We start from the raw sequence: 17,876 nt of genomic DNA, 5'->3' as shown, positions 1-17,876 counted from the left end.
AGAGTGCATCGTTGCAATGAGATAAGAAGAGAGAAGAGATCTAGATTATCCTCCCAAGCCCCATTGTCACTCGTAGGTGATAGGGATACTGTGGGGAGAATGATTGAATACTATAGAGAGAGAAGAGTTTATGCATACAAGCCCTTAGGGTTAGCTTGGCATCATAAGAGAAGACATTTTATACTCTACAAGAATTAGCAATGCATGAGCACAATTTACCTTGTAGAGTTTCCATCGTCTTGCACTCTCACAAGCATTCTCTTCTTCCAAAAGCATGCCTTGTGAAGGAGCCTTGGCCCTCTTCATATAGGGCTAGGCTTGCATGAGTGGTTGGGGGTTGCATGCGTGAGAGTTGTGTGCAGCGGAAGACACCACGCTTAGGGAGAGAGAAGAGAAAACGCAAGAGATGGGAGAGAGGGAGAAGGAAGGCACTGGAGAGAGAGTAGAGAGAGAGAGTTATTCGAACCAACACGTAGCAATGAATTTGTGATATGTGAGTTTTACAATGGGGGAAGCACTTATATAGGGGAAGGAGGAAAATGGCCGACCGGTCACATCTACACGATTGGATTTTTAATATATGTATTTACATGAGATGCCAATTTCCAATACCCTCTCTGCAGCTCATAGTGGACATAAATAGGAATCCTAAGTCGATGAAGAAGCTTCCATGGACACCCCAGTAGTGGCCAACCACCCGCTTGTCACCACCAATAATGCCATCCTAAGCACAAACTGCCTCAAAGAACATTGAGCTGTAGACCACACTATGTTTAAGAGTCCCCATTCGTGAGCCGTGAGCACACCACGTCCCAAAAACTTTGCAAGATAATGAACTTTGGTACACATCCTGTCCATAATCCCGAAAACAACAATGAATGTCTGTAGCACATCCATAGTGTCTGATTCGCTATGTTGGTTCCTTGCCAGATGCATAGTGCTTTGAATTTCGACACACGGATCCAAACACCCGGAATTGAACTTCGACACACAGGCCCAAGTTGTCAAATGAGAAGCACTGATTGCCCCTCTCTGCCACTCACATGCCTCTCTCTGGCTGAAGCACATGATAGCACTCATCTACCGGACTAGAGTATAGGAAGATGTGCCGGTGCCACCACACCAGCAAAATCCTTATCATCGTTGGTAGAATCACTGTCACTGTCATCCTTGTCAGCTTTGCCCTTGCCTCTGTCATTTGCTCCTTGAGCTTTAGCTTTGGATTTGCAAATGACAAACACTATCAAAATGTGCAATATAATTTCTTGACTATTAAATTTTGTATAGTATGCAAATCTACATTTAAGAATCTTAGTATACACAAATCTTCATTTGCAAAGCTTTGTATGAATACTTGGACCAAAAAACATAGGGCTGTATAGTTGTTTGCGTGGCCTTTATAAGAGGTAAATGCTATATGTGCTTATCCATAGCATTCTTCTCTAGACAAAAGGTTTGTAGATGGGTTACCTCTGTGGGAAACATACAAAGAATTGTAATAAACTACTAATATTCACTTTTGAGGTATGCTAATTCATGTAAATAGAAGAAATAGAAATAACAATGTAAACAAAGAAAAAGACATAAAGATAGTGCAGAATAAAAAAGTAAGTACTAAACTCTGTATTTATAATATTTAAAAAAACTATCCTTATATTAGAGGTCATTGATTATTGTTTTGTCGTTTTGTAGACACCTTTGATTTTTCATGCATTGTATGACTAGGTATCAAGATGAATTTACACAAGAAATCCTACACGATTTTCCAAAAAATATACCATTTGAATGACAAACGTAACTTGATGAAGAGCTCCTCAAGCTTGTATTCGGTTATCCTAATCTATGAGGACATGCTTGGTCATTCTTTCCTTAGACTTGCTCTTGGAGTAACATAGACCAAGCATATGTGCTTACATAGATTTTGATGTTGTTGTAAATTTGTAAATAAAGTAATATAATATGCTTTCTTTTATAGAGAGCATACATACTTGATGCCCTCGTCGAAGGGCATGTCACTCTACGAACGTGACCTTGTGTGTTGATGGTGGTACCCTAGTGCTCGAAACTAGTTGAAGAGTGCACACTGAGCGTGTGTGTGTGTGTGTGTGTGGGGTAGCACAAAGATGGAGAAGAAGAAGAAGACATAAGATGTAAACTCTGTGTCACAATGAGTGACTACGGTTTGAGAGAGTCCTTATTACTTAGACTACAAAGAATGGTGTCCGGCCGCCCACTTACTTAGGGCTAGCACAATGGGCTTTACCACCCCACACTGTATCCAAAATTTCCTCTTGTGCTAACTACGTCTAATGTCAACTTCTACTACAATAGATTCAACTATTTACCACCAACCGTTTCATCCATCTATGGGTTCAATTTTTCTTCCTCTAGTTGTTCTATGCACTTGCTACTGTTGCAATAATGCTACATTATCCCCGACCCCTTGGCACACACTGTCAATGTCTGGCTTCAGTGTGGAAGCTAGCTTGGGAGTGTGTTGTATTGGAGACAATGTTATTATGCTCAGTACAATGTTATATAAACATTTAGAGTTGTGAGCAGAAAATTAAGTCTTATAGAGTGTTACATGTTCCATCAATAGGGGATGCAAAAACACAAGCTGCTTCTTTCTTTGCTTCTACATGGAGAAAGGAATGTTAAGTGCTTTAATCTACAATAATATTTGATTGTTTGGTTACAAAACATTCATTAGTTGTGCGCTCATTGTTGCCCATCTATGCATTCCAAGGTTCCAAATGTGCCTATGCATCTGTCACAATGCTTCAAGACAACCAGAAAATAGATAATGGGAAGTTGATTTGCAGACAGTGAAGTAGATGGGGTGATACGTGTGCTGACATGCAAGCATGTACAAACAAGTAACATTAGTTTGCAAAATGCCCATTCCACAAGATACATAATCACCAAAAGCATTGTTGTTGTAGTATGAATGGGCGAGCTAATAGGAAGGGTAGACATTCTTGAATTAAAGAAAGTGATAATTGTTTCAATAAACTGCAAGTTATGTGACACAACTTTGGTTTCCCTAAGACAAGCATCATACTGATCATACAAAAGGTTAAAACTAGTTAATAAGTGGTCAACTAAAAAGTGATCATAGGACTATCAGAAGTGGTGAGTGAGTGGTCAATGACTACTAAAAAGTGATTGGTAAACTTTATAAATTGGTAATAAAGTGATCAATGACTACTAAAAATTGATAATTTAAAACTTTAAATTGGTAATTGAAATTTAAAAGTGGTTATTACCATTTTAAGGTGGTCATTGAACTTCATAAGTGGTAAATAAGTGGTCAGTAGTACTTAAAAGTGCTCAAAAGCCTTTAAAAAGTGGTAAAAAAAGTGATCAATCAACTATTATAAGTGGTAAGTGGTCACTTACTACTTAAATTAGTCATTTCTCATTGCAAAGTGGTGAATGAAACTTATAAGTAGTAAGTAGTCATTGATTATCCAAAATTGGTAAGTAAGTGGTCACTAAACTTAAAAAATGATCACAAAGTGGTCATTTCTATTAAAAGATTATCAATGAACTATCAAATGTGGTTACCAAGTGGTCAATAGACTATCATAAACTTTAAATAGTGGTTGATTAATTTGAAAAAGTCATAAGAAAGTGGTCATTGACTACTCGAAAAAAGTGGTCGATAAACTTTCGAATATCGTTGGTCAATGATATGAGGTGAACAGTAAAATCCCGTAGGCAATACTACATTGGATAGCATGTCCTGATGGTCAAGTAGGCTCATTTTGCCAAATCTCTATATAAGTGAATGGAGTAGAGATTGCGGGGGCTTTTTTCCATTTTCTCTTGTGAAGCTATAGAGAAGCTCTTATGCTCTTAAGCTCACCATAGCTCTCAAGCTTTCTCCTCTATGTACTACATAAGCTTCAAGCTCCTATGATTAAAGAAGAACTTTCATTTCTCCTCTCTACTCTAAATCTATGAAGTAAGATACTTATAGTTGAAGCCTCTCTACTCTCTAAGTCTATGAAGTAAGCTACTTGTAGTTGAAACCTTCTCTTTCTTAGTTTATGCAATGCAATGCTTGTAAGCTGGGTGTTGAGTGCTCCTTGAACATAGCCATTGCCATCTCCATTGGCTTTAGGCTTGACTCTCTCATTGGGCTTGTGGGTTGTGAATGTTTACTTTCATTGCTTGCTCAAGCTTGAATGGTAGCCTTATGCTTGAGTGGATGCATGAATAGAGAATAGATATTGAATCGTTGTGGGTTGTGAGGGAGAAATGTGTTGAGCATGGTGGTGAGGGCAAGCTTCATTGCTAGCCATTACATTGCCAAGCTCACTTAGTCAAGGTGGATGTACATGGGGATTGAGAAGTTGATTGAGTAGAGTGAAGTGGATGATAGTCCTTGGTTTGAGCATATATATGTTACTCTCCCAAAAAGAAGGGATGTCTCTATGTGCCAACTGGGTTTAGTCCTCGTGAGAAGACATAGTGTTACTCATACACTTTGGCCTATGAGTGTACTATGCTTGCATGTATTGCGGGATAGGGAACACCATTCTCCAATGGCATTGCTCTGCCGAGGATTGATAACCTATGTTAGTTGAGTGGCTTATGTGGTAGCTCACCATTGTAGTAAGACCATTAGGATTAGATTTACTGAGAGCATTGGGTGTTGATCCCAAGGGCATCTCTAGATTAAGTAAAGAAGAGGTTATGCATTAAGTAAATGGTTACCCAACGACCAGCTGAACGACAAGAATCATTTGCGGTCGACCAAGAAGTGGATAGAGAGAGCCAGGGAGCTGGATATAAAAGGAGGTGACACGATGAATGAAGGCACGGAAGATTTGTTGCACAAGAAAGCTAGTGTCATCCCCTGTAGTTGTGTGTGTGAGTGTGGTAGCCATGGTGTGCCACTGTAATTACTTGTCGAGAAGATTGAAGCACTGATGTCTTATCAGTGCTCACTCCTCTGATGTCTTATCAGTGCTCACTCCTCTGAATGTAATGTGTATCTCTAGTTTTATATCAATGCAATTGAGCATGGTGTTATGGTGTATCATGTCTATTAGTTTAGTACATAAGTGTTTTGGTAAGTCTGGGTAGGTGTCTATCTAGTCTCTAGACTGATATAGCCAGGGAGCTATTACCAGAGTTGGCTAACCCCTAGAGCTCCCCACCAAGGTCTCCAATGTTGAACTTGACACTCAGGGAAAAAAGGGTTCACGACTTGAAGAAAAGGCCACTAATAATGGAATCCTAGGAGGTTCAGGTCCAGGTAATTTCAGAGAAAAGGGAACCAAAATGCAAAAACCTGGTGTGGGTCAGGAAGCCGGCCCTGAAAAAGGGAATAGACATAATGGAATCAGAAGAGTCAAAAGACGAGCACTCGGAGGATCACCACCAGGAGGACTGTGATACTGAATCAGGAAAAATCAGTTCAAGTCAGCTTTGGGAAACCGTGGGGGCTGATCGAGTTGGTTCAGGTAGTACCAGGAGTGGAAGAGCTTTTGGAATAGGAAGGTATGAAGATGGCCTATGAACTTAATAAGATAGGCATCAGAGATGACCAGGCTCCAATGGTGGTAATGGTGGAATGAAAAATCAATAAACACTAGAAGCCAGTGGAAAAAGCAACTCTTGATGGGGGAGTTGGTGTCAACATCATGTCACAAAAGGTCAAGAAGCACCTGGGGCTACTACAGAGAAAACCTACTCCTTTCAAGTTGAGAATGGCCAACCAGTCTAAACCTCTGGGAATGTTGGAAGATGTACCTATCAGGATAGCACGGGTTGAATTTGAAGCATCATTCTTGATCCTGGAAGTTGGCGATTCATATGACATGTTGTTGTGGGAAGACCTTGGCTAAGAGCAACAGGGGCAATACATGACTGGGGCAAGGATGAGTTGACAATGAAACTGGGCACAAAACAAGTGACCATAACAACTTTGCAAATCAGGCTAGTAGACCAGGAGACATTTTTGTCTTAGATTCTGATGAGCTCTGGGAGAAATTAACTACCAGCAACATCATCCCAGTAGCAACCCTAGATTTAAACCGGTAGCTGCTGAACTGAAGTTGGCAGCTCAACAGAAAATGTTCCCAGCTCACTTTCATGCTTAGAAAGAAGGCCTCTGCCAAGTGACTACACAGGCTAACCAAGTGATTGGGGACGAGGTGGAAGAGATATTGATAAGAGGAGATCCGAAAAGGACAGTGAGAGTGAGAACCGGTTACTTCCAGATGGGCACCGTTCTCAACGAAGAAGAAGGACCTCCTCTCCACCTTCAAGTCTTCCTACCTCATTGGACTCAAGAGAATCATCATCTTCTCACGAGCAGTCTTCTCACGAGGGGCATTCTTCAAGAAAGTGCAAAAGGACATATCGTGCTTGGAAAAGATCTCATAAATTGCAAAAATTTAAAGGGGGAGGAAAGAATATCACCTTTCTTTCCTATGATGGTGCATATGGACAAACGGACAAAGTGTTGGCCTTTATCCAACAGGCGGCTTTGGAGGAGAGCATTTCACTGAAAGCTTCAAGCTACGTCATGTAGCTATGTATCTTCAAAAAGCACTCGTCAATTGTGGGCAAGTCTTCGTACATAAGGATTGGCTCCAAAGACATGGGCGGATTGTCAGTTAGCTTTTCTAACCAACCATGCCAAAGATGATGTCCTTACCACTTGGCGAGGGCTTAAGCTTGATAAGGGAGAAGCAATGTAGAAGTATATCGACAAGTTTTGGGATCTTCATCTCAAGACTATAGTCTTCAAAAAGATTGACTTCTCCCTGCAAAAGCAACAATATTGGTCTTCTTGAAGACATGAAGGCATATGTTAATGCGCAAAATCCCAGAACTATTTTTGAGGTAATACATCATTCTATGGTTGCTACGAAGATCTTGTCCAACAACAAAGGGGCCCTCCTAAGCCATTGGAGAAAGAGGATAAATTCAATGTACATCCTCACAAGGACCAAAAGAGCCATGTAAACAACAAGAAGGAGAAAAGTGTTTACAAGGGCCAACGAAGATTTTCACTGGATAAGTATCGAAAAGAGAATTGTTGCTTTAGGTATGCCGAACAAGGTCATAGCAATCGTGCTTGTCCGCACCACAAAGGACCAAAGAAAGAGATGCCACAAGCCACTAACATTCTTTCGTGTGAATCTCAAGATGCTAAGGTCTCACAATTGTGCTATGTGTGGGGAAAGATCAGGGATCAAAATGCTTTCATGTTATTTGACCCTGGTTCCGACCCTGGTTCCACACACAACTTTATTACAGTAGAATTAGCACACAAAGGCTAGGCATAGAAAGGGAAGAGATGGGACCATCTCTAGAAGCTAGTGGAGCCTTCAAAGGTCAAGAAGTCCTAGTTACACCATTAATTGGGAAACTTAGGCTCCATATCCAAGATTATGTTGACAGTGAATAGTTTTATATTTAACCTTTTATGGATGAAGATGTTATTCTAGGAACACCGTGATTACATCGTATGTATGTGCAAATAACCTTTCCTGATAGGGTAGTTTCTTTTAGCCATATGGGAAAGAATTTTAGAATCAAGGCTGAAAGTAAAGGCAATTCGATCCCTATTGTAAGCAATGATTCTCTACAGAAAATAATGAAGTCATCTCTTTTTGCGTATATGATTTATGTTAAAGATTTTCCAAACCCAAATGTTTTTGATAATTCGTACAGTTTAAGTGATAGGGCAAAGATATGCATGAAAACATGGAATCAAATTTAATGACCTTCTTAAAAATGTATGCTGATTGTTTTGCGAATTCTATCCCTAATAAATTGCCTCCATCCCGAGGAAATGATGACCATAAGATTAAACTTATCCAAGGAAGTTTACCTCCAAATAGGTCTCATTAACAAAACAAGAGGAAATCATGTCACAAGTCAACGAGCTTCTAGAGAAAGGGATGGTGCCTCCGAGCTCCTCTCCTTATTGTTCTCCAGTGGAAAACTATGTCAGGAACTTTTTTTATGAGGTTTAGGATTGACCTACACCAATGGTGAACATCCTTTTGCAATCTAGGCCATACATACCCCTTTTGCAAGATGCAAGGTGATCTTGAGAGCACAATGGCCGCCACATGCACCTTCATGATTTTCTTCCACCACTCTATAAATCTCCTCCTTCCAGGGTACACGACCCCTTTTATGTACAAGACTTCACCAATCAATTTGTACTTTAGAAGCTCTATGCATAAAACCATACTTCAGAAGCATGTTGTGCTTAATGCAAGTCAAGCTAGTGACAGCTAGATACGAGGTAGCTAAGGCCACCTCAAGGGATAACAGAAAATCAATTTTGGCATCACTAATTTGCTAACCTACACATGCGTGAAATTAACGTCAAAACAAGGATGTTTGATTCACAAAGAACTAACTTTAAAAGATAATGCACTTGTTTTGACAGGGATGGAACCTCCCTCCAGATCTACCGCTTACAAAAAGTGCAAACAGGAAATCACACTACCCTCCTTCCATCACTCTGGTAGCCTCCATGAATGTCTACTCTGATAGGTTCTTTTCCATGCTATTCAGTTGTCTACTTGCATAAGACACAGGAAAATCCATGTTATGCTCACCTGGTTGAGATAATACACATCCAATCACAAAATTAGATCCGTCAATATGTACATGGAAGATCTTGTTCCAGTCTGGTACTCTCAAAATAGGTGCATTGGTGAGTGCTTCCTTAAGCTTTTCAAATGCTACGTCACACTCATCCGTCCACTCGAAAGCAACAATCAAGGTGTAAAGAGACTGAGCTATGTTCGCAAAGCGAAAAATGAATCGACGATAGTAATCGCAATGTCCCATAAATCCCTGTACCTCTTTAGCATTTGTAGGTTTTGTCGTTTTTGCTATAGCTTGAATCTTGTCTTCATCGGTCAAAATGTATATATATATATATATACACACACACACACACACACACACACATGTATATATATATATATACACAAGGAGAACGCTCAAGGGGCGAAAATTTACAAAGACTTTATCCATAGATATGCGGTAAAAGTCGAGGACCATGTCTCAGACTTTGACCCCGCCCCAAGAGTGAACTACTAAGGTGATCGCTACATGAGCGAAAACGGTGATATGTTCTTGCTTGTAGACGATCCCGAGTCTGTGGATTCCTTAGGAATGCCAATTGCGCAAAAAACATATGAGATAGAGGAGGGACCTCCTCCAGTTGACCTCACACAACTCAGGTTAGTCAACTCATTGTTGGCTCAGAGGATTCCTGTAGATAACAATCTATGGGCAGTTTACAAGTGTGAGGATGGAGGATTTGAGATCTTCTACATAGCAAAGAATCCGCCTGCGCAATGTTTGGAACTCCAAAAAGTGCTTTATGTCTTTGAACAATTGAACTCGGTGTCTAGATTTTCAATAATGTTTCTAGACAAGTTTGGGATTGAGTGGGAAGTGAAGCTGGAAAGCGAGATGGTAGGATTTACCTTTTAGAGTAAGTCTATCGTCAGAGATAGTGTTGTCATGCCAGAAGCTAGCATTTCTAGCTTCGAATCTGGGACACCAGTTTCCTTACCAATGCCATCGACAAGTGTTCCTTTAGTGCCAATTCCAAGGATAGAGCCAAGTGCACCAAAGGTATCTTTCCAAAGATTACCTTGGACCAGTGAAATGAGTCCGGTTGGATTGGGTACAACGCATGCCACAGGTGGCCATTCAGCAATTAAAGTGCCAACAAAACCACCAACAACAACACAAAGCCCCTGGGCAACTACGAATGCCAAAACAATGGGAATATCTGGGGAAAAGTCAAGAAACAAGGTTAGGCCATCGCATTTTCAGAAGTGGGTCACTAAGTTCAATGGAACAGGAGATCCATACGACCATTTGGCCTCATTTAACCAAGTAGTTAGAGCTAAGGAGGTTTCGGACATCCATGTTCTCAAAGAGGGCTTTGGATTGACTTTATCTGGGAAAGCTCTATCTTGGTTCCAGACTCTAGACACGAGCTTGTACAAAGACTTGGAGTCTCTCCAAAGGGATTTCATAGCAGAACATACTTTGACAAGTATCAAGCACAGTGTCAGTGAGCTCATATATAAGTTCAAACAAAAGGAGACAGAGTCTGTGAGAGATTGCGCGAACAGACTTAGGCAAAACATAGCAAGATGTCCTGAGAGAGAGTTGCCTACTCCGGAGAAGTTAGTATCCATCTTTTTAGAGAGATTACTAAATTCGAGTCTTCACGCAATCTCTATAGTATGAAGCACAAAACGCTGAATGATTGCATTAGAGATGCAATAGACCTAGATGACAATTGTAACATCTACGGGAAAAATAAGCCGATTACAGAAAGTGACTCTTTGAGCACAAGAGCTGAAAGTGAGACAGAGAGAGTCAAAACTGGGGATACAGAGGCCTTGGTTGAAACACTCATAAAAAGGATGAGTCAAACCTTTCAACCAACACAGCGCTTAGTGCGATGCAAGGTATGTGGAGGACAACATCCCACATCCCAGTGCCTCCCCAAACAAATACAATACCAAAAGCCGCCAAGAACAGACAAGTGGTGCAATTTCGAACAAAAGTGGACAAATCATGAGACCTTTGATTGCTACCACAGAATCCGCCACATAAACCAACAACAAACAAATGCGCTACAAGAACAAAGAGTTGGACAACAGTCTCAGATACAAGGGCAGCAAGCTGGTAAGATATGTCCAACCAGATGAGACCTCGTTTGATGGGGCTAGTGTTCCAGTCAACTCCTATGGAGTTGAGGCGGATGCTCGATCAAATAACAATCCTTCATACAACGTTACTAGTGAGACCTTGAATATCATTCCAGAAGGGAAATACCAGATGGATCACAATACTTTGTGGTTCATAGCCAACGGGTTGACGAGACAAGGAGGACAGCCTGGTGTTAGACCTAACAAGTCTGAACCACCTCAAGGAGTACCTCCTGGTCCGTGCTTTCATTGTGGAGGAACCCATTGGGTAAGGGATTGCCCATATCCAAGGAAGGAAATACCAGAAGTGCCAGTTTTTCCTCCTTTGACCAGGTACCTTTGACCAGGTACTGCATAGATTGTGGCATTAAGCACTTAGTGCAAGATTGCCCAGCAAATCATACTATCAAAGGGAAAGGCCCGGTTACTTTAAATATGATCACGATAATCCCTTCCACAAGATCGCCAAGCTCTTCAGAGTCTCATACAGTTATACCATTAAATGTTGTGACTCGAGCTCTCAGGCTAAGGCAACCCAAGAAAGTGAGCAAGAAAATAAAGAAGAGGTCACACCTAGTGAGAAAACAAAAAAAGGTAAAAAGGAGAGTTGGAAGGCGAGACGCGCAAGGAGAGCGGCTAGTCATAGGAGACAAAAAGAGAGATCTACTCGTGGGGAGAAAAAACAAAATGAATCTATAGAGATACAAAAAAGAAAACAACCCTCAAAACAAAACAAGAGAAGATAAAAGCTCAGGAGGTTCGGTTCTTGCTGACAAGCACTATGAACTTTTGGAAGGAATGCTTAAAGCTTACGAAGCAAGATTGAAGCCTCTAGAGAATTTAGAAGAGAGATGGAGGACGTATCCTGATCAAGTGCAAGAGAGTAGACAAATGGAGATCTCTAAAAAGATTATAGAAGCCACTCAAGCACTTGTGGATCAGACGAAATCCAAGCCACCAGAAGAACCAAACACACATCAGAAAGCCCAAAAGGAAACCAATCAGATAAACAAGGGGACCATGCTTCCATCTAATCTAGAAAAAGAAGAAAACGAAATAGGAAGCCGAGGGAATGGGAAAGAAGAGACAGAGACCATTTTTTTGCCGACATCGCATGTACCAGAAGTAGAAGAAGAATGGGGAAACAAGCTATGGGATACTATACAAAGAACCAAGTTGGATACTAAGTCCACACATAAACCACCCATAGTTGAAATTGACTTCGACCAGAAGACTTTAGAATTGGAAGTGAGATCAGAAGATGGAGAGGTAGGTTCTATAATGTTGGATGAGAGCAAAGCAAAAATCTTAAGGACTTTACCGTCTTATTTGGGTGACTACGAAGCTCGATCAGACATTCAGAAGATGCCTTCTCTTAAGCTTGAAGCACCTCCAATGTTGGATATGGAAAACTTGTCAGAATTATTAGCTGCACCAATCCAGTGCACACTTCCATTGGCTGATGTTCTTAAGGTGAGACCTGAGTTATGGAAAGATGTGGAAAAATGCTTAAAGAAGATGGGTATATTTGTGCCTATCTCGGAGGGTGTTCCTATAATCAAGGAAGAAAAAGCTAAAAAGGTCTATAAGCCAGTTCCACTAAATAAAGTCAATGAGTATTGCGAGGGCGAAGATGGTAATACGACCCTACCAGTGGAATACGATGGGCATAGCATGCTAGCTATCCTTGATAGCGGAGCAGGTGTTGCCATAGCTACCAAAAAGGTATGGGAAAAATGGGGAAAGCCAACCTTGAGGAAAATGCGCATGAAATTACAGTTGGCTGATGGTTATATTGAAAGACCCATTGATCTTCTAGAAGGAATTGTAGTCACCTCGTGTGGAGTTGATTACGAACACACATTTTCAGTGGTAGATTTTGGAAAGAGCCCAAATTACGATATTATTCTTGGACGACCGTTTATGCGACAGCTCAAGATGATTCAAGATTGGGGTTATAACTATATCGATCTACGGCAACAAGAGGCCATTACAAGGATTAATTTGGCTAATCACTTCTTTCGGGATGTGGCCACTCCAGTAGAAGATTTTGAGTCTGCCACTACAAGAGTTGATTCCTCAGCACCATCATGGATTGGTCCTCACAAGGAATTCTGGATGTGTGGAATGACAGATGACGAAGGTTTTGAAAAGGGGATGGATGTTAACAAGATTGATTTGTACGATGATGCGTACATTCCAGAACCTTTTCCAGAAGTAGAATTTGAGCCGGCTAGGTGGCGGGACGTCCTTGCTACCTTGGATGTCTGCGTAAACGATGTAACTCCAACGAGATTCTGCGATGATGAGGGTTATGATTTGTTCCCTCTACAGATGATCAATGTGCTTCATGATGATGAGGCTAATGAGTCGAAACAAAAACACCAAAACAAGCAGTGTGGATAGATCAAAAGACAAGTAGAACTAAATCAAATGACGTCCACAGATGGGGAAGTAGATCCGATTAGGCCATACGTTATTGTTCGCCTAGGGAAAGAACTATTTAAAGAATATGCACTAATGGACTCTGGGGATGACATTAACAATATATCTTATGAAACATGGCAAGCGATCAATGAGCCACCCTTGACACCGACAAATTTAAACATATTTACATTTGCAGGGGACAAGAAGGGGCCAAGAGGGTTTTTTGAACTAACAGTGATAATCAATGAAGTGGATGTAAGTCACAGGTTCTACGTAATGGAGCCTGGGGAGTAGATAACGCCGGTGATCCTTGGACTACCGTGGCAAAGGACTTACAATGCAGTTCCACTTTGGAAAAAAGATTTGGAAAAAAGATGGAATACAGTTCACTATGCAGGGTAAAGACATTTTTGAACCCTTCCTTGGCGAAGAGTTCTATCTTCCTAGTGACTCGGATGATGAAGAAAAGCTAAATGACATAGAATCTGAGCAAACAAAGTTTCCAACGAAGGAGTCAATAGAACAAGGTCATGAGACACCAAAGCCTATAACGCAGAAGTCAAGAGTCTCATGCATAAACACACAAGAGGCAGAAACACAACACAGCAACAAAAGCATAGAGCCTCTAGAACACGCACAAAGAAGTAACAGAACAGATGAAGAAGTCATTGATTCATTTTTTATGATCATAGAATGTCCACCATAAGAAGTGACTTCAATAGAGCTCAAAGACAAATCCAACGAGGAGATCAAAACAACATCATCTATTCAAAAAGAGGCACAACTTAGTGTTATTACAGAAACAGGTGTATCAGTAGACACTTCAAGTGCCATGAGATCTCCAACCACAGAAGAACCTACAAAAACAAGTCCAACATCAAAGGATAATCAATTAATGGACTTAGGTGCTAGCTCACAAGCAGGTGTGAAGCCAACAAAGATTAAAGAGCAAACACCAGAGCCACAAAAGATAGCAGAAGTTGTAGAAGTTGCTCAGGTTTCTATTTCACCCACAAGGATTGGTATCAATATACAAGGTCAAGACGGTTATCAAGTTCATAGTATATCATTACTTGATAGAGGTGTGATAGAGAACCTGATGTCTTAACAAACTTGGCGATATCTTGGGAAGCCAATGCTTGATCCTGCACCCAAGTTTGTAAGAAGCTCACGCGACACTGCTAGTGAATGCATCGGAGCGATAAATGTGGTTTTAGGTATAAACTCTCACTCGGAAAATGCAAGTTTCTTTGTCATGTCTCTAGGTCAATTGCATGAAGAAGTCGTACTTGGTAGATATTGGATGGCGCAATGCCAGTGCTCTAGAGGATTAACCAAGCTACTTCTATCGACATCGAATGACAAAGAACTTAGCATGAGTGTTTCACTTGTGCTCGACGATCACCCAACAACAACAACTCTGGGTGTTCAAAAGACTCAAGAGGCTCAAAATTGTAGGTCCAAAGTGACTACAAGAATATATGAGGACAAAGGAAAGATCAGAAGGCAGAAGAGCCAGCAAAGGAAAAAAGAACATCAAAATGCAATATGGGTGCCTCAAAAGCTGAGTAAAGTGTAGGAGGGGCAAAAGTCCATGTGGATACCAAAGCATGCATGTCCAACCCAGAAAACTCTACCCTCTCTTGACAAGACAACGGTACATAAGAAGCAAAAGCAAAGGAACAAAAAGAAGCCCAAATCTCGCAAAAACACAAGGCGATCAACAGGGCAGTTGTCTACTAACTACAAAACAAACAGCTACTCAGATCTGGGTACAAAAGAAGCTTCTTGCAGCACAAGAGAATTCTGAACTTATATGGATCCCCAAGAAGCTTAGGACGCTTGTAGCACACCAAAGCAATAAAATAGCGAGAAGAACAAGGCTCCGATGGAGTTACAAGTGCCAACAACTCGGTGGATTTGGCAACCAAAAGTAACGAAGATGGCTGTGGAGACAAGCAACAACAAGGACAAGCAAAAAGTAACGAAGATGGCTGTGGAGACCAGCAACAACAAGGACAAGCAAAAAGACCATCAATAGAAACAGCAAGAAAAGAAGGTATGGCAAAAGAAGGAGCCAGTGGTAAAGACTGCTACCAACAACCAAGAAGACAACCAGCTACCACAGACCACTGACGAGAAGGCTCATATCAAAGAAGATCATAAAGAGCCCAGCGCAAGTGATGTACCAGTGAGAAGGACGGTCAAGGAAAGAGCTCTCCAACTGCAAATTCTGCTCTTCGATCCTTCAAGTGTAACCAGGTAAGAATGCAAAACTGTGAGGGAGTGCACAAGCCTCGTCAACAGTAGCCCTTGGATCAAATTGCTCCAAGACCCATTGTACTCGCACAGCATTTTTCTTAATCAATGCATTGACTGTGAAATCATAATAGGGTCGCACTACAAGGCCATGCATTAGTCACCTCTTCAACCACCCATGCACATCAAGATATGGCAACAACCAGTCTCAACTGCACTCAGGCTAGGTGGGGGGAGACGAACAGTCAACTTTTGCATACACGGGTCAACATCAACAAGAAAGGCTCAATTTTCTGCTTTATACTGCATATATCAGGCGTAATATGCCACACAAGACAGAGGCAAGGCATGAAGATCAGGCAGGCAGCAATGGTCCATCATGGCATTAGACACGCGTGTCTAATGTTGGACACGCGTGTCTAATGATACTACATCAGATTGCTACCATGACAGTATATGCTCAATGTTAACATCTTCAGCAGTCATTTCTTGCACATTCAAGCTTTGTTGAACACCAGATCACTGCACAAACACCTTAGAATGGGATAAGTGTTCACAATCTAACACAAAAAGTGCACTCACAGCTCACAAAAACATACCACTGGTGAACCAAGAAGAGGTATACACTCAACAAAGGTTGGGTAACACAACCATGCAATTGCATGTCAAAAAAGGGTTGTCTGCATTAGACACGCGTGTCTAATGTTAGACATGCATGTCTAAGGAAAGTTGATCCTGTGCTACTCCAGCTCTAACACACAGCTTGGCCACATCACTGCCATACGCAATGAGCTGCAAAGATCATATCAGGTGCTTCAATAAGACCACAAAACATCAGCAGGATAGCAAGGTACACACAGAAATACAAAGATTTGACAACATTTAACAGAATTGTGATCCAGAGCAAAACCCAGTATATGGATGAAGTCTACAAAGCAAGAGCATCAGGCTGGTTGGGTCAGCAGAATAAAAACATCAGTATTTGTTAGACACGCGTGTCTAATGAATGTGGAAGATTATGCTGAACAAAGCACATGGCTGAACTCTACAATGCACAGGCTACACACTGGTGTGCTCAAAATGTCAAAAGCATCAAGATGCATTAGACACGCGTGTCTAATGATGTGGCAACAAAATGCAAGTCTGACCTGACTAGGGTGTTCCTCATAGCTTAGACATCACAGAATGGCCTTCAGAGCTCAATTCAAGTCAAATCATCAAAGGGAAACTCCTGTTGAAAAGCAAATAAAGCTATATTTGTGTACTTCAAGACACAAACAAATAGTCCAAGTCGCCACCAATGTGTTGGTAGGCATAAGAGTCAAGAGTCGGCGGGCAGCCAAGCCGTCGAATGAGCGAGGTGTCAGTCCCAATGCTTAAAAGTCATATCTACTCTATGATATAGTTTGCATGCACTTACAATTTTATTCTTTTTCATCATTTGGAGTGCAAACTATGCTCAAGCTGGAGAGTTGAGCTAATTACGTGTGTCGCTCATGCTGGATGAGATGAGCATAAGAGTCAAAAACTATGTTACTTAGTGACGTTGAAGTGGAAGATATTGAACACTCACGCACAAGTGCACAGTGAGGAGAGTGGAAAAACCTCGCAAACAAAAGCCCTTTTAAGAGTAATGGCAGCTATTGGAGTGCTGACGAGTACTTCATGTGCTACATTTACTTTTAAAAGAACCCATCAAGACTCTTCTTCTTGCACAGCATACTGTTTAAACTTGCAAGATCTGTGATTGCATACTAGGGTGTCACAACCTAGGCAAATACATTAAGCACTCTTAATTGTTTCCACCCAGGCACATTCTAGCAAGGACACCATCTAAAGGAAAAATCTAGCATTTGTACATACTTTATAAGAGCATAAGACAAGGCACTTTTTTTCCCACAGGGTTTTTTCCCCTCGGCTCAATTAGGTGTTCAGCACCATTTTTTACTTTCTTTTTCTTTTACTTTTCAAGAATATCAGGCACCACTTTCTGATGAACTACGCAAAGAAGCAGCAACGCCAAGATCCCTTGACCAATGTCTAGGGACGGACATTGAAATAGGTGGGGGGGAGTGTTGCGGGGCAACGGCTTTGGCTACAAATTAAGTTGCGGTTACGGCTAAACATAAAGTAAAGCTTCGGGACGAGTTGTGAATGAACACTTGAAGAATGTGGAAATGGACGGGAGTTGATAGCGGGAAAGCGGCATTCAAATTCGGCCACATTTATTTTTAATTTTCCCGAGCCCACATTGTAATCTCGGAACCCACATTGTGCCCACATTGTAAAATTCCCATGTATAATGATTAAAGAGCTGTGTAAATATAAAATCGGTGATGAGTAAGTAGCCTAGGAGCAAAGCCATGTATTAATTTGGCCGGACAGTGTGGCTAATTTAAAACTTTGGGTGCCCACTTTATTAAAAATGATTGGAAGTGGCCATTTATCACAATTCCACATTTC

Source organism: Cibotium barometz, chromosome 41 (genome assembly GCF_041138505.1).
Source record: "Cibotium barometz isolate CiBa-2024 chromosome 41, ASM4113850v1, whole genome shotgun sequence".
Classification (NCBI taxonomy): Eukaryota; Viridiplantae; Streptophyta; class Polypodiopsida; order Cyatheales; family Cibotiaceae; genus Cibotium; species Cibotium barometz.
This window is presented reverse-complemented; position numbering follows the sequence as displayed.